Source organism: Falco cherrug, unplaced genomic scaffold (genome assembly GCF_023634085.1).
Source record: "Falco cherrug isolate bFalChe1 unplaced genomic scaffold, bFalChe1.pri scaffold_35, whole genome shotgun sequence".
Lineage (NCBI taxonomy): Eukaryota > Metazoa > Chordata > Aves > Falconiformes > Falconidae > Falco > Falco cherrug.
The window spans coordinates 1,419,123-1,436,891 of NW_026599480.1; the positions used below are offsets into that span (position 1 = coordinate 1,419,123).

Genomic DNA, 17,769 nt, shown 5'->3' on the forward strand with positions numbered 1-17,769 from the left:
GCCCGCTCCAAGCCCAAATGTGAGCGAGGCGTCCCTTGCAGGTGTGGCAGTATAGACCTTTGTCATTGCGTGTGCCATGTCATGACATGATCCCCTCAAAGGTTCTGCTCTTCCGTTGTGCCAGCGTCTGTCACAGTGCATGTCACAAACTTCTCATGGGTGTTTGGTTGCAGCTGTGGCTCCAGCTCCTGGTCTGGATCCTGTGCTGGAGCTCACCTGGTATGCCAGGGGCGCATCGTCAGTCCTGGCTGAGTTCACAGACGAAGCACTCCTGCTAAGTATCTTATTAGTGAGAGCTTTAACTTGATACTTTCTTTCACGTGCCTCAAGGAAGAAAACCTGTTGGCAATACAGAGAAGCCTCCCCACGTGTCATCGCCAGACCTAGAGGAAATCATGAAAGATCTGGATAAAGCAGCACCAGGTGGGTATACGTCCCTCTGAACCAGAGAAGTTGGGAAGCTGAGGGCAGAGGCATGTGTGGAGAAGCCGTAGCCTCCACAAGCAGAAAGGGATCGATCAGAGCCTTGCTGCACTGATGCTGGATTTCATGCCTTGCAAGCACTGGTGAGCTGCAGAGATGGTCCGGAGTCTCTGCTGCGGCTTGTGGTTCAGGCTGAGTCCCAGGCACAGCTGCGGCCCTGGTGACACCGTTCCCGGCCAGAGCTGTTGTGGGCAGCTGTTGGTACCCAGCTGGCAGGAACTGGAGATGCTCGTGCCTTGCTGCCAGTTGCCGGAGGGGAGACTGCCCGTGGGTGGCCGAGAGGATGCACAGGCAGCTTGGGGTCACTGAGCCTGGCAGCCTTTGCTGCGTCTGTAGGCATGCCCTGGCCAGGATCGCAGCAGCCCCAGCTTCACAGCCTCCTTCATGCCCGTTGTTGTCCCTGATGGGTAGAAGACTCTCCGTGACACCTTGGGGGCAGGGGGAGGTGGGGGCTGGACACCCAGCTTCAGGCAGGACGCCTGACTTGAAGGCAGCTAAACTGAAGGGCTGTGCATTGAGTCAGTGGTGCTTTACCTCTTTCTAGTTGTGGTTCTGGTACCTTGGTCATGCTTTTCCTCTTGTTTTGGGAGACCGTGGGCTCTTCTATGCCTCAGCTAACACTGGTGAAGGACTTTACTAAATACGCGTGCTTCCCAGGCAGGGTTTTGCCCTCTTCTGGAGGGACCTATTTGGGTTGGAGGTCGTGACCTCCCACTGCCACATTTGTCTTTGTCCTATTTTCACCTAATTTTCTGTTGATGTCAGCGGATGGCAAGGTCTTGTCAGCTTGCATTCTCTCGCGACCAAAACTTTCCTCACTTGAAGGCTCTGTTCTGCATTGCTTAGATAATGGTGTTCTTACTGCTCTCTGGTCTTTGTTTCCCGGCTTTCCTAAGGCTGCCTCCCTTCATGAGAAGTCCCTTCATGCATAACTGCTTCAGAGAGTGGGTCAGCTTGACCTGAACTTTGTGCACAGATTTGTTTCACGTGTAGTTACCCTCTAAACCAGAGTGTAGTAATTTGGGAGTTGAGACAACAACTTGCCCCTTTTGGGCTTATTTTGGTCCCAGACCAGTGCGTTTTCTTGACACTCAGGTGGAGCCTGAGTGACTCCAGCCCTACCCATTGTAGTTACTATTGGTATTGCGTGCCCTGTGAGGTGTGGCAGTACCTGGGAGGCGGGTGACTTTGGGGCGGAGGTGTGTGATTTCATGGGAGCTTCTCTGTTCTGTTTGTTTACAGGCCTGGCTGCAGGCGATGGATATGCAGCTTCCCAGCGGGGTGCCAGGGCTGACGGGCTGGGAGACGGCATGGGTACGTGATGGCTTCTTACTTGGAGAGCTGCCCGCTCCAAGCCCAAATGTGAGCGAGGCGTCCCTTGCAGGTGTGGCAGTATAGACCTTTGTCATTGCGTGTGCCATGTCATGACATGATCCCCTCAAAGGTTCTGCTCTTCCGTTGTGCCAGCGTCTGTCACAGTGCATGTCACAAACTTCTCATGGGTGTTTGGTTGCAGCTGTGGCTCCAGCTCCTGGTCTGGATCCTGTGCTGGAGCTCACCTGGTATGCCAGGGGCGCATCGTCAGTCCTGGCTGAGTTCACAGACGAAGCACTCCTGCTAAGTATCTTATTAGTGAGAGCTTTAACTTGATACTTTCTTTCACGTGCCTCAAGGAAGAAAACCTGCGGACAATGCAGAGAAGCCTCCCCACGTGTCATCGCCAGACCTAGATGAATTCATAAAAGAGCTGTATAAAGCAGCACCAGGTGGGTATACGTCCCTCTGAACCAGAGAAGTTGGGAAGCTGAGGGCAGAGGCATGTGTGGAGAAGCCGTAGCCTCCACAAGCAGAAAGGGATTGATCATTTTTTGGACATTTCTAACCTCCTGTGAGATTGCCATGACTGTGCAGGACTCCCTAACGTGCAGATTTTTTCGACAGGAGTAGAAGGCCAGAGCAGCTCAGATGCTGAGGATCATAAAAGTTTCCGGAAGTACTGCATTGAAGGTGCTGTGGCAGTTTTGGGCTCCGTCCTATATGGGATGGTGTTGTGTTGTGTCATCATTGTGTGGAGGAAGAGGAGACGGTGAGTTGTTGGGGTTTTTTTCCCCAAACTTCCATATTAGCTGGCTGCTTTAAGCCATGAAGCATTTCGTGGTAGGGTCTTCTGGAATGCCGAGTTAGTTACTGGCCAAAGTCCGCTGAGAATTCTGCGGTGAGGTGTTTGACCGGGCCTCTCAATTCTTGGGTTAGCTACGTGTTACCTTGCTAACTTGCTAAGCAAGTGTTTGCTAGAAGCAACCCTGCCTCGACAAGAGCAGACCAGGTGACAGATATGGGCAGAGCAAGGTCAGAAAGTCAAAACAACGAGGGATGAGGCTGCCCCAGAAAGGGAGAAATGCCAGAGCGGCATCTCTCTCCCTACCAGTGAGCCTAGGAGAAGAAATCACCCTGCTAGGTGATGCCTTAAATCCCAGGTGTTCACCTCAGCCAAGATGTCCAAGCAACTGGGATTGGTGAGGAAGCTGTCAAGTTTTCTTTGGAGAAAGAGAGTCAATCTGTCCCATGTGCTTTCCAGCACTGCCAGTGTGCGTGTTGTCAGCACGGGCAGGGGTTTTGCCTGCGCAGGGCTCTGGATACGTATTCTGCAGAGAGCATCCTCTCTTCAGAGCACCCCACCGAACAGAGAGCCGAGGCTGTCCCCTTGTCTGGTCAGGGATGGACAGGGGAGCTGAGTGCTGGACTCCACAAGCATGCTGAGAGAGAGAACAGGAGGCTCTCCTAGCCCTGCAGTGCCGTGCCCAGCTTTGCTCCCCTCAGTCTGCTGGAGTCAGGTCTCCTTTCCAGCGTGGGCAGAGCAGGCAGGTCAGGATGGTCAGGGCCGAGAGGAGACAAGCCATGGGCAGGCGAGCAGAGCCCCAGCCGACGGGTGCAGGGAGCCCACTTTTTGAAGAGAGCTCTCTGTGCCCACAGCTCCCATGTGCACCCCACAGTGCACCGGGTACTGCCCCCACCCTAACCCCCATACAGCACCACAGCTGCCGTAGGGTCTCAGCAGCCTCCTCTCTCCACAGGCGCCTCGCTGCGAGAAAACAGGCCAACAGCAGCAGCTGACCCTTGCGCTCAGACAGCCGTCCTGCACATCCCAGCATGTACTGAGAGCCAGACCCGGCACCAGCACCCATCATCCATGCCTGGAAAACTGGACCATCTGCCACAGAGTACCAGGGAACTGGCCCCCTACCAGTTCAGCACAGCCACCAGGCTTCAGTGGTCAACCATGTATTGCTGAAGAACAGCACAAAAATAAACACAGAGCAGTAGCACAATTGCCTCGGTCTTAACAACAACAAAAGCAGGAACTTGCAAGTTGTGGGCTGTAGTCTGGGCTGAGGCATGGGGTTTCTGACAGGCCAGTCAGACATGCTCCCCACACCCATTGTATTGAAATTATGGGTGAGAGCATGTGAGGAAGTTGTGAAGAGGGTCTATACTCCCCCATCTGCAAGAGAGCCCTCGCTCACATTTGGGCTTTGAGCGGGCAGCTCTCCAAGTATAAAGCCATCACCTACCCATGCCGTCTCCCAGCCCGTCAGCCCTGGCACCCCGCTGGGAGGCTGCGTATCCATCGCCTGCAGCCAGGCCTGTAAACAACTTGAAGTGAGAACCACAAACAGAAGTCCTTCCTGGCACCTTCTCTGGTGGAGCTGTGTATGGGTGGTGCCATGGAGCATTTTGGCTCTGGCTGAGTGCACTGCTTTAGCTGCAGCCTCTCCGAGTGATTCTTTATAACTTAATCCTGTCAGCGAGGAGAAGCGTCCAGCTCTGCCACTGAAGGCAGCAGCCTCCAGTCACCAGGCTGCTCCCTACAGGAAGCAATCCCGACTGCCTGGATCTCGCCGCTGAGAGGCTGTATTTAAAAATGAAGTGTTTTCCAGCAAGGGAAACAAGGCTTGAGCACTCATACTCTGGCTGGTGACTCTCCCAGGCAGCTGCATGTTCCCAGTCCCTCAGCAGGACAGGTGTAGCCAGAGCCCTGTCAGAGTCAGCAGAAAAACACGCTAGCCCTATTCCTGCAGGACCTACAGACGCCGGGGCGGCTCCAGGGGGCTCTGCAAGTCGGGGTGCCCGGTGCCCGTGCCCGGGGCACCTGCCGGCGCCTCTTTCCCTCCTTAGCTCTCAGCTCCCCCCCAGGGCTGCCCCGGCCAACCCTGACTCCAGCTGCCCCGGGGCCTGGCACAGCGGGGGGCTGGAACCTCCCCACAGAACCCCCGGGCAGCCAGCAGGCAGCAGACACCCCTGTGCCAGCCCAAGGGGCATCCCTCACCCCACGGCCGGCCACAGGTCCCCTCAGCCGGGCCACAGCCCCAGCACAGGCTGTGCCTGCCCAGCCCAACATGGCTGCCAGGAGGCTGAGGGTGGGCAGTGGCAGCTCCCAGCATGCCCCGGGAACAGCCTGGCCATGGGGTGGTGCCAGGCCTACAGCTCCCAGCATGCCCCGGGAACAGCCTGGCCATGGGGTGGCCCCGGGCCTACAGCTCCCAGCATGCCCCGGGAACAGCCTGGCCATGGGGTGGTGCCAGGCCTACAGCTCCCAGCATGCTCTGGGAACAGCCTGGCCATGGGGTGGCCCCGGGCCTACAGCTCCCAGCATGCCCCGGGAACAACCTGGCCATGGGGCGGCCCCGGGCCTACAGCTCCCAGCATGCCCCGGGGCACGCCTTCTCCCAGCAGGCCATGGGACATCCCTGCCCAGCAGTCCGGCCCTGGGAGGACACCAGCCCCCAGCCCGGGCCCTGTAGGCCCCATGGCCCCTTCCCGGGACTGCCCGAGCACAGGCCCCGGCCCCGGAGCCCCCGTGGGCAGAGACGAGGGGAAGGGAGGCACTGAGCGGCAGGGAGAGGTGGGTCAAGGCGGAGGGGTGGCCGGAGAGGGGCAGGGAGAGCGGGGGGGGCTGGGCAGGGATGGAGAAAGGACAGGGACTGACGAGGAGCGGGCAGAGGGATGCAGCGGGACAGAGACAGAGGGGCAGGGGGGTGCCGCAAGGGATGCAGGATCAGCAGCAGGAGAGAGGGCTAGGGAGAGGAGCGGAGGGGCGGGAAGGGGGACGGAGGCACAGACCAGCAGAGGCAGGGCGAGGGGACAGGATCCGTGAGCGGCTTGTGACTTTGGCAGTGGGCAGCAAAGCTGCTTCTGTGGGTCTTTCCTTTCCCCCTCTGCCCTTATCCCCTCCCCACCCTTCCCCTCGGTGAGGCTGTGTCTGTGGTGTGCCTGCTCTGGTGAAAGGAGCTCCTGCGCCAGCCTGAGGGCAAAAGAAGAGGGGCAAGGAGCGAGCTGTCGCAGTCCTTAGTTTGCAGGTTTCATGTATCGGCCCTCTTCAGAAAACACAGCGTGTCTGTGTGTCAGTGGTGCCGGCAGATTTTTATTCTTTATAGCAATTCCTTTAAATACCGGGCTTCATGCAGAAGGTTCACACGGTGCTGTGCTTGTAGTAAACGGAATTGCTTTTATGCATGCTGCATTCTGGAGGTGGCAAGTGCCAGGTTAGAGATGAAGATGGAAATGAAAGCAAGTGACGCACACGCAGTGGTGATCCTGCCACAAGCATGCTGTGTATTGGCCTGGGAGAACGCTGCAGGGACTCTCAGAAGTCAAGGTTTTCAGTGCTGTTTCTGTGTTTGATACCCAAGGGATGGCTTCCCTCTGCATGCATTTCTGGGCAGGCGTGTGCGTGGAACATAGGGGTGTCTCTGTGCCGTAAGTGGGACTGATGGCAGCTTTTCATTTCATTCCAACTCAAAAGTAAAGAAAGATTGTACCTGCAAAAGAATTCAAACAGCCGTCTTTGTTTCCCAGAGCGAGCATACAAGCATGGGGGAGCGGTTTGCAGGTTCAGAACTTCAGCCAGCTCTGGATGGTAAACCCTCAGGAGAGGAAAGAGAAGCCCCACTTTTTTAACTACAGCTCTGCTTCCCTTAATGTGTCTTCTTGTTAGATTGTGTCAGTAGTCAGATTAAAAGCACATGATTAAACTGTGCTTGTTCATGAAGATATTTGAGGGTTATTTACGGCCTTAAATCCTCTTACGAGTGGGGCACTCTGTTGCCCTGTGGGCAGTACAATGTCGTGACTGGTAATTTTCCTTTTCTTGCCTAGTGTACGGATGCATTTCTGAAGGCGAGTGTTGGGTCTTATTGGCGCCGCACAAGAAACCAACGTGTGAAACCCAGACATTCACTGTTAGAAACAGGAAGAAGCTATGGGCCCTTGCTTCAGATTCTGCAAAAGATGTACCAAGGCTGAGGAAAGTGGCAAAAAGGGAAGAAATGCCGTAGCATAACTTTGGGATGGCAGGTGAGGTTTCCATCAGTGTTCCTCAAACGTAGCAGCCTCATTTGGTTTGCGGATGTGGTATTGAACTCAAACTGCGAGACTGGTTTCCTTTATTGCGGGTGGTACTGTAGCGCACGTACCTTTCATGTCCCAAGGAAGTTGCCAAGGCTGTAGTTAACCTTCCGCAGAACCACCTCAAATTTTCCGTAGCGCGTGATTTCCTTCAACAGTCAAGTCCAGGTCTGTGGCATACAATAACCCCTACCCCGTTTGGGATCTGGATGTGGTTGATTTTTAATTCAGACTTATCTGCTGTTAGAGATGTTTGGGTTTTGGTCCAAATAGGGAAATGCTGATTGTGTGCATTCTTTTGCTTTTTCCATAGTGTTGTTCCATGTTTAGTCATTTGTTCCTTACAAAAATAATGTATGGGTGTCTATGAAGCTGGAGGTGTTTACGTTCTTGTGGCTGAATGTAGCAGTGGAGCTATCTTGCTGTATTTAAAGCAAGAGCAGCTTAATGTAACGTCACTTAAAATCTGGTCTTGGTAGGCAAATCCTACCCTGATTTAAAACAAGCAAACAAAAAATTCAAATCTGTGACAAGGTATAGGTGGAGCACCTGAACTGGTGCAAGGCAGCAATTCTCTCGCTGATACCCACACATTGCAGGTTGCCATCACGACCTTGAAATAGTGCGCCATTAATGTTAACTACTAGCAGCGACCTTGAAATAGTGCACCATTAATGTTAACTACTAGCAGCGACCTTGAAATAGTGCACCATTAATGTTAACTACTAGCAGCTTGTGAACCTAACAGTCAAGGTAGAAAATAATTTCCCACTGCCACCTTTTTTTAGTTTTCTTTTATGTTTTAAAGTGTCTGATTTGATACTTTCCGATGTATTTGAAACCTGTGTCATATCCTACGTAGTTTGTGACAAGTGTGTGGCAGATGGGACTTTTCTGCTTGGAGAGGTGGTGAGATGGAGAGTGGAGAATGGTTATATGGCACAAGCGCAGAAGTATAAAAAGGGATTAAGAGGCTTGTGTACCTTGCTGCCAGTTCAGTGGCATGAGAATTCCTGTAACGACAAATTCCTTCTGGCTCTGAAGGAAGGAACGTGCCAGCCTGCTGAGTTTCCAACCAGAGCAACACTAGCAACGGATGTTGTTCCCAAATGGTGAGGTGGTTGTAAGCTTCATCAGTAGTAGAAGCTGTGGAGAAAGTCAGGAATCGTCTGCCGTTCTGCAAGTCAAGTGCTTGGCTCTTTGGTCACTAGTGTTGATTTAAGGGTGCATCGCTTATAAAGAGCACTTGACCTTTGTAATTCTTCATACTGCTAAGTTCTGGGTGCCATCAGAGAACCACTGTGCTGTGAAGGCCCTGTAAACATACGGCGATGTTTGTGTTTATCCATTTTGCCTTCCCTTAGATGATGTTATTTTGTCATTTGAAACCTTAGTGGCAGGATTTGGGGCTTTATCCTGATCAGGCATCTAAGGGCCAGCTCTCGGCTGCAGCTGCAGCAGAAGTGTTCAGGTGGTTTGAGCACCAAATGAAACTTCCACTTGGCTGTCATTTTGGCTTTTCCCTTCCTCTTTAAAATTTATATTTTAATTAAGAGTTTTAAGTATTTGGCTTCCTTACAGAAAAAACCCCCAGTGCTATCCTTGTCCTGTTATGATAAGGCCCTAATCTGGAGGGCAGAAAGCGGAGACCACCAGGAAGATGTTGAGAGGAAGGGGAAGAATGTTAGAGCCATGAGTTGGGTGTTCTGAGATCTGAGGAGATGGAAAAGGTGCCTCCCAGGTAGCTAAAGGGAAGCACAGGAGAGCAGCTGGGAGCCAGAAGTGTGGTGTGGGCATACGGAAGTGCTACGCTGTGGTGTGTTAGGCAAATTATTTTTAGGAACTTTCTCATTTGTTGTCATTTCCCAGGCTCCTGAGGTGCAGGAATGCTGGAGGCAAGAAGCTGCCAGCATCAACTACGTGGAAAATGAACACTTCTATCTCCATTTCACTTTCCTCACTTCTGTGTTGCGGTGGCAGGGCAGTACAGACCCTGACCCGGACCCGGACCCTGACCCTGACCCTGTGAGTACGCAGGCAGCTTGTGTGGCCAGTGCCGGTGTGGTTCTGGCACAGAGGATCAAGCGCTTCCTGCTTCAGAGCTGTCAGGCTGACACTCTTCAGCACTCAATGAAGCTCTAAATTACAGCTAAAGGAGGACAGAAATTTTGCTTCAGAGCTTGATAATGTCGTTCTGATCCATCCTTTTGCTTGTTCAGTGGCTACAGAAGGGAACCACTGCCTTGGTAGGGGCATCCATTGAGTTCTTCGTGTGTGATATTAGAGGATCATTGTGTCTGTTTACGCATGAGACCATTACAGTAGGTGTTTTGAAGATGTTCACGTGTGGTACATAAAACCTTTGCCAGTAAAACAGTAAATCCACGCAGTGGGGTCTAAAGCACACAGATCCAGTGCGATCCTCCAAAGAGCTTTGAAAGTGTCTCCCCAAGGGTACAGACCTGGCTGTTGGTGATTCTGTTGAACTGCCAGTTGCTTGGTTGAAGTTGCTATGTCAGAAGTCATCTTCTGGGGGCCGAATGCTGCAAATGGTAGAATGTTTAAGGAAGCAAATGAATAACCTTCAGACTTGATTTTACTCTTTTAACAGATTGTACACAAATGGGAGGCCTGAGCAGGCTGCCTTTAGCAGGGGAACGTGACCTGACTGCACAGGAGGCAAGGAACTCCCTTCTCTCGCTGACCATGAGCCCTCAGTTTCAAGGCAGATGTGAAGAGGAATATTTGACCCGTGGGAAATGCAACTTCAGATACGTAAGCCAGGTGGGACTGCCATGTGAGCCCTGTGATAGGAGCCGTGTATCCCAACCGTGAACGTAGAGGCTGGGCCCAGTTTTTAGCTTGGTTCAATATGAGCTCTGCTGACTGATTCTGTGATCAAGAGCAGGCAAGTCTGCCCCCTGAGAGGATGTTGTCGTGGGTGGAAGGGTTGAAGTGCAGTGACTGCGTCAACAAACAGGTGGTTTGAAAAGTCTTTTGGGCAAGGATCTGGTACGCTGGTGTAATGCCTTTTCCCTTTACAAAGGTGTCCAGTAAACACAAGTGTTCCTGCATGTGTCCAGTAGCGCAGAGACCTCTGTACTTTCTTTGGACTGATTGTTGTGTAAGATCTGGGGGTTTGGGGACAGTTCTGAAAATTGTTCAGAAGGTGTCTTGAATGTTGGGTGAAATGGGTCATCACTTCCATAAACCTCTAGCCTGTAAAGAAGAGCCATGGATGTAAGGAGATTTTCTTTTTTTCTCTCCTTATTGTTACTGGGAGGAAAAGCAGTGATTAACTATTGACCTGTGATACCCCCAGGTGCAGACTGTGCAGTGCATTTGAGGTGGATCGCTCCTGTACTGCCAAGACTGAGCCCAGACTCCTCGATGCTTTGCACACTGGCACTGGAAGTCCTTGTGCAGCTGTGGGTACTGGCTTTCTGTGCTGCAGTGTGAAAAACACAAAACACCGGGGTTGGGGTTTGCAGAGAAGTGGGAAAAAGTTGATTATTTTGTGCTAGGAAGAGAATGTCCTGTAGTTTTCAGACTTTGCACCTCTCCACTTGGAATTTAAAAGCTGCTTTTAACTCTGCTGCTATGTTTCAGTGGGCGGGAAGGTGTCCGGTTGTCACAGATGATGCGTCCCATCAAGAAGGATCTTTCCCTTCTGAGTTGAGCTTTCTTTGCTTGGCGTGGAAAGTGCCTTAAGCTGAACGATTTCAGATGGCAGTGAAGGAATTACATCGACATGGGGATTTAGCAACAAACCCAAAGGTATGTCGTCTTACATTTCAGTATATGATTTTTTAAAATCAGGATTTGCTGGGTTTTGAGCAGGAGACCCATTTTGCATGTGCCTACATAAACCCCATTTTCATGGATAGATGCATGCAGTATGTTTTGTGATGTGATACTCAATTACGTATAAGCTGTTCTATGCTGTGCTCTTCTGGGCTTGTCGTAGTCCTTTGAAACACAGCCCTGTGCATCAAGGGGGCAAGCTGTGTCACCTGCTTTCCCCCACAACATAGAGCAATGTAACTGTCATAAATACAGGCTGAGCAAAACTAGTTGAGAGATTTGTGGGCTACTGTTAGCATCACAGTGGGCCAGGAATTAGCCCATGCTTACTAATAAGTTCCTGTATTTTAATTATCCTACGCCACCCGAGGGGCAGGACAGTGTCAGGGCACTTCCCCAGGGCATAAAACTGGACATGTCTGCTTCTCTCCGAGGGTCCGCTATGTACAAAGCATCCTTCAGCACTATCTGGGTGCCTGGTGTTCTCAAAGGGTCCCAAATGGATAAAGTTCACTCCTGCTGCCTGCTTGTCAGCAGGAACTCTGTCTGCAGCTGTGCTTCTGTGCGGTGAGAAACTTCCTCATGTTCTTTGCTTGGCAGACCTGGCGTGTCTTCTGTCTTCCTTTGCTTCCTTTCGATTCAGTGTTTCAGCGATGGTTAGATATGGAGCAAAGATTTCTTAGGCTTGTGTCTCGCCAGCTTTCAGTAAAGATACTAAACCTATTTAGACTTGGGTAACTGAACAGCTCTTCTGGCTTCCTATCCTCAGGAGTGTCAACAGGGGAGACATAGATGTTCATCTTTGCATACCTCTCGGACCACTGATGGTTGGATTTCCATGCTTGTGCTTGAGAACAGCTTCACGCTCAGGTTCTCAAGGCCAGTGTTTGGGAGGTTAACGGAACATGCTAGCGGGTGGTGTGGCAGGCTCTGTGAGGAAAGCTCAAGACTTAATTGCAGAACTGGTATCTCCAGTGGAGGTATTTCAGTTATGTTGCATTGGAGTTGGTATTGGCATGTGGCATGGGGTACTCACGTATTGAGGTATTTACTGTCAGTGAAGAGGTTCCGTAGTTGCTTTCTTATGGAAAAGACTGGTTTTCCATGCTTGTAATTCTATAAATAAGTCGTATATCTAAACCGCGGCATTTTTATTCAAAAAGAGGACAGATGCAGTCTGCTCTCTGGAAGTCCAAGGGAGCAGTTCTGCTGCCCCCCCTCCTTACTTCTCAAGAATCAAACCTCTTAACATGTCACGATGGCCATGGCCCAGATGGCCTCCAGCCATCACATCACCCACAAGTCCTTCTCTGTTAGCAAACAACAGCTGCAGGGTGCTCCTTCCCTAGCAGGCTCCCTCACCAGCTGGGTCAGGAAGGTCTCGTCCGCACAGCTCAGGAAGCTCCTAGAGCCTTTCCTCTCTGCTGTACTGTATTTCCAGCAGACATCTGGGAAGCTCAATTCCCTCATGAGAACAAGGGTAGCGATGGTGAGATTTCTCCCAGCTGCTGATTGATAGAATATTTCATCTGCCTCTTCATCCTGCTGTGGTGGTCTTAAGAGCCTCCCACCATGACATCTGCATTGCTGGCCTTTCCCCTCGTTCGTACCCATAAACACTCGGCCCTTTCATCACTATCATCAAGCTCTAGACAGTCAAAACACTCCTTAGCGCAGTGTCAGTCTCGGTCTCCACTGGAAGCCCTGCCTTCCTGGGGTGGGGTGTGCCAGGGGGGTGCTTGGGTGGGTGGCAGCATGACGGGGGCATGGCTGCCCTGAGGAGGCTGGGCTGTGAGGTCACAAGCCCCAGTGTTCCACACCATGATACGTTGTGCCGTGGGCGTGGTCCATCAGTGCCAGCAGCAGCAGCAGCAGTGGTGACTGCAGCAGCAGCAGCAGCAGCAGCAGCAGCAGCAGCAGCAGCAGCAGCAGCATGGTGCAGGCACAGGGGGCTGTGTCCCTCTCCTGCATCCTTATCCTCTTCCTCCTGGTGGCCCTGCAAGCCCAGGACACTTGGGCTGCTCCGTGGCGATTAGGTAGGTTGGCGGGTGAGGGCTGGAACCCAACCCTGGGCAGTGTGGTGTGGCAGCCTTCCCCGGCCTGCGAGTCGGGGCCAGAGCTGCACAGCAGGGCCAGGCATTAGTCCACGGGAGTGCTTGTCCTCTGGCTGGGTCACAGCCGTGCCTGGTGCCGTGACTCCACTGCTCCTGGGCTGCGCTCTGGCTATCAGCTTTGGGGACATCTGTCCTTGGGAGATGTCCATTCAGGAAGGCGGGAGCATTCCTGCTCTAGCCCTGCAGTGCTCTCCTTGGGCAACGCCAGGTCCCCAACACACAGCCCCATCTCGCAGGCCAGGGGAAGTAACAGGGCAGCTGTGGTGCAGCAGACTCTCAGTAGTCTCAGAAGTAGGCACTTCTCCATGAGACAAAAAAAAAGGTGATTTTTTTTTTCCCTCCAGTCCTTTCCTGTGGGCTTCTTTAGTGCCCAGTAGAGTTGTCCCAGTAAGAATTCCTAAGAGGCTGTATGTTTGTCCACCTGGTCTTTGAAGGGTGTTGCACGTGGCCTGGAAACAGTACTTTGAAAGCTTTCCGGTCCCAGCCAACAGGTGTGTCACATTAAGAAGGGGGATTCCTCAAACCCTTCATATTTGATCAACCTGTCAATTTCCCCAGACAGACGATACCCTCATGGCCGACCAGCTAGCCCGCTACCTGCGTTTTGACAGCCCACTGTAGACGAGAGTGATTCAACTAACCTATTCAACGTCACTGAGCCAGATCCTTATATCAGTTATTCAGATCTCCAGAGACTTACACAAGCTCAAGATTTTTATTATACAAACTGCTAGTTTATGAAAGGATAAGGTTCAAAGACTGCTGGTGATAATATAGTAACTGCAAATCAAGCTTAAAACAACGCACCTAATAAAAGCTGGTATGAGATAGTCACTGAATATAGTTCTTACCCAGTTGGCATCTCTATGTGGGAGAAGACAGGTTCAGCCTGTCGACAGATCCCCGAAGATACGATGGAATCTTCCCTCCCTTCCCCCGTCCAGTGCACACTTCTTATACTTCATAGTATATTGCACCTTCCTTATCATACACAGGACTGATTACATGTTTCTTGCTTCTACAGCAAAATTGTACCCATCCTGAGACAGCAGTGCTGAAGGTCTTTATGCATGCTCTCCGGGCAGGGTTTTGCCTTCTTCTGGAGGGACCTATTTGGGTTGGAGGTCGTGACCTCCCACTGCCACATTTGTCTTTGTCCTATTTTCACCTAATTTTCTGTTGATGTCAGCGGATGGCAAGGTCTTGTCAGCTTGTATTCTCTCGCGACCAAAACTTTCCTCACTTGAAGGCTCTGTTCTGCATTGCTTAGATAACGGTGTTCTTACTGCTCTCTGGTCTTTGTTTCCCGGCTTTCCTAAGGCTGCCTCCCTTCATGAGAAGTCCCTTCATGCATAACTGCTTCAGAGAGTGGGTCAGCTTGACCTGAACTTTGTGCACAGATTTGTTTCACGTGTAGTTACCCTCTAAACCAGAGTGTAGTAATTTGGGAGTTGAGACAACAACTTCCCCCTTTTGGGCTTATTTTGGTCCCAGACCAGTGCGTTTTCTTGACACTCAGGTGGAGCCTGAGTGACTCCAGCCCTACACGTTGTAGTCACTATTGGTATTGCGTGCCCTGTGAGGTGTGGCAGTACCTGGGAGGCGGGTGACTTTGGGGCGGAGGTGTGTGATTTCAGGGGAGCTTCTCTGTTCTGTTTGTTTACAGGCCTGGCTGCAGGCGATGGATATGCAGCTTCCCAGCGGGGTGCCAGGGCTGACGGGCTGGGAGACGGCATGGGTACGTGATGGCTTCTTACTTGGAGAGCTGCCCGCTCCAAGCCCAAATGTGAGCGAGGCGTCCCTTGCAGGTGTGGCAGTATAGACCTTTGTCATTGCGTGTGCCATGTCATGACATGATCCCCTCAAAGGTTCTGCTCTTCCGTTGTGCCAGCGTCTGTCACAGTGCATGTCACAAACTTCTCATGGGTGTTTGGTTGCAGCTGTGGCTCCAGCTCCTGGTCTGGATCCTGTGCTGGAGCTCACCTGGTATGCCAGGGGCGCATCGTCAGTCCTGGCTGAGTTCACAGACGAAGCACTCCTGCTAAGTATCTTATTAGTGAGAGCTTTAACTTGATACTTTCTTTCACGTGCCTCAAGGAAGAAAACCTGTTGGCAATACAGAGAAGCCTCCCCACGTGTCATCGCCAGACCTAGAGGAAATCATGAAAGATCTGGATAAAGCAGCACCAGGTGGGTATACGTCCCTCTGAACCAGAGAAGTTGGGAAGCTGAGGGCAGAGGCATGTGTGGAGAAGCCGTAGCCTCCACAAGCAGAAAGGGATCGATCAGAGCCTTGCTGCACTGATGCTGGATTTCATGCCTTGCAAGCACTGGTGAGCTGCAGAGATGGTCCGGAGTCTCTGCTGCGGCTTGTGGTTCAGGCTGAGTCCCAGGCACAGCTGCGGCCCTGGTGACACCGTTCCCGGCCAGAGCTGTTGTGGGCAGCTGTTGGTACCCAGCTGGCAGGAACTGGAGATGCTCGTGCCTTGCTGCCAGTTGCCGGAGGGGAGACTGCCCGTGGGTGGCCGAGAGGATGCACAGGCAGCTTGGGGTCACTGAGCCTGGCAGCCTTTGCTGCGTCTGTAGGCATGCCCTGGCCAGGATCGCAGCAGCCCCAGCTTCACAGCCTCCTTCATGCCCGTTGTTCTCCCTGATGGGTAGAAGACTCTCCGTGACACCTTGGGGGCAGGGGGAGGTGGGGGCTGGACACCCAGCTTCAGGCAGGACGCCTGACTTGAAGGCAGCTAAACTGAAGGGCTGTGCATTGAGTCAGTGGTGCTTTACCTCTTTCTAGTTGTGGTTTTGGTACCTTGGTCATGCTTTTCCTCTTGTTTTGGGAGACCGTGGGCTCTTCTATGCCTCAGCTAACACTGGTGAAGGACTTTACTAAATACGCGTGCTTCCCAGGCAGGGTTTTGCCCTCTTCTGGAGGGACCTATTTGGGTTGGAGGTCGTGACCTCCCACTGCCACATTTGTCTTTGTCCTATTTTCACCTAATTTTCTGTTGATGTCAGCGGATGGCAAGGTCTTGTCAGCTTGCATTCTCTCGCGACCAAAACTTTCCTCACTTGAAGGCTCTGTTCTGCATTGCTTAGATAATGGTGTTCTTACTGCTCTCTGGTCTTTGTTTCCCGGCTTTCCTAAGGCTGCCTCCCTTCATGAGAAGTCCCTTCATGCATAACTGCTTCAGAGAGTGGGTCAGCTTGACCGGAACTTTGTGCACAGATTTGTTTCACGTGTAGTTACCCTCTAAACCAGAGTGTAGTAATTTGGGAGTTGAGACAACAACTTGCCCCTTTTGGGCTTATTTTGGTCCCAGACCAGTGCGTTTTCTTGACACTCAGGTGGAGCCTGAGTGACTCCAGCCCTACCCATTGTAGTTACTATTGGTATTGCGTGCCCTGTGAGGTGTGGCAGTACCTGGGAGGCGGGTGACTTTGGGGCGGAGGTGTGTGATTTCATGGGAGCTTCTCTGTTCTGTTTGTTTACAGGCCTGGCTGCAGGCGATGGATATGCAGCTTCCCAGCGGGGTGCCAGGGCTGACGGGCTGGGAGACGGCATGGGTACGTGATGGCTTCTTACTTGGAGAGCTGCCCGCTCCAAGCCCAAATGTGAGCGAGGCGTCCCTTGCAGGTGTGGCAGTATAGACCTTTGTCATTGCGTGTGCCATGTCATGACATGATCCCCTCAAAGGTTCTGCTCTTCCGTTGTGCCAGCGTCTGTCACAGTGCATGTCACAAACTTCTCATGGGTGTTTGGTTGCAGCTGTGGCTCCAGCTCCTGGTCTGGATCCTGTGCTGGAGCTCACCTGGTATGCCAGGGGCGCATCGTCAGTCCTGGCTGAGTTCACAGACGAAGCACTCCTGCTAAGTATCTTATTAGTGAGAGCTTTAACTTGATACTTTCTTTCACGTGCCTCAAGGAAGAAAACCTGTTGGCAATACAGAGAAGCCTCCCCACGTGTCATCGCCAGACCTAGAGGAAATCATGAAAGATCTGGATAAAGCAGCACCAGGTGGGTATACGTCCCTCTGAACCAGAGAAGTTGGGAAGCTGAGGGCAGAGGCATGTGTGGAGAAGCCGTAGCCTCCACAAGCAGAAAGGGATCGATCAGAGCCTTGCTGCACTGATGCTGGATTTCATGCCTTGCAAGCACTGGTGAGCTGCAGAGATGGTCCGGAGTCTCTGCTGCGGCTTGTGGTTCAGGCTGAGTCCCAGGCACAGCTGCGGCCCTGGTGACACCGTTCCCGGCCAGAGCTGTTGTGGGCAGCTGTTGGTACCCAGCTGGCAGGAACTGGAGATGCTCGTGCCTTGCTGCCAGTTGCCGGAGGGGAGACTGCCCGTGGGTGGCCGAGAGGATGCACAGGCAGCTTGGGGTCACTGAGCCTGGCAGCCTTTGCTGCGTCTGTAGGCATGCCCTGGCCAGGATCGCAGCAGCCCCAGCTTCACAGCCTCCTTCATGCCCGTTGTTCTCCCTGACGGGTAGAAGACTCTCCGTGACACCTTGGGGGCAGGGAGAGGTGGGGGCTGGACACCCAGCTTCAGGCAGGACGCCTGACTTGAAGGCAGCTAAACTGAAGGGCTGTGCATTGAGTCAGTGGTGCTTTACCTCTTTCTAGTTGTGGTTCTGGTACCTTGGTCATGCTTTTCCTCTTGTTTTGGGAGACCGTGGGCTCTTCTATGCCTCAGCTAACACTGGTGAAGGACTTTACTAAATACGCGTGCTTCCCAGGCAGGGTTTTGCCCTCTTCTGGAGGGACCTATTTGGGTTGGAGGTCGTGACCTCCCACTGCCACATTTGTCTTTGTCCTATTTTCACCTAATTTTCTGTTGATGTCAGCGGATGGCAAGGTCTTGTCAGCTTGCATTCTCTCGCGACCAAAACTTTCCTCACTTGAAGGCTCTGTTCTGCATTGCTTAGATAATGGTGTTCTTACTGCTCTCTGGTCTTTGTTTCCCGGC

At 52.4% G+C, this 17,769-nt stretch overlaps 1 long non-coding RNA gene across 1 annotated transcript; it reads left to right on the forward strand.

Annotated features, from left to right (window-relative positions):
* Positions 1-5,310: 5,310 nt before the first annotated feature.
* On the forward strand, positions 5,311-10,112 carry LOC129735116 (uncharacterized). Its single transcript, XR_008730569.1, has 3 exons — positions 5,311-5,386; positions 6,640-6,837; positions 9,500-10,112. It is a non-coding gene; the product is annotated as an uncharacterized LOC129735116 (long non-coding RNA).
* The last annotated feature ends 7,657 nt before the right edge of the window (positions 10,113-17,769 follow it).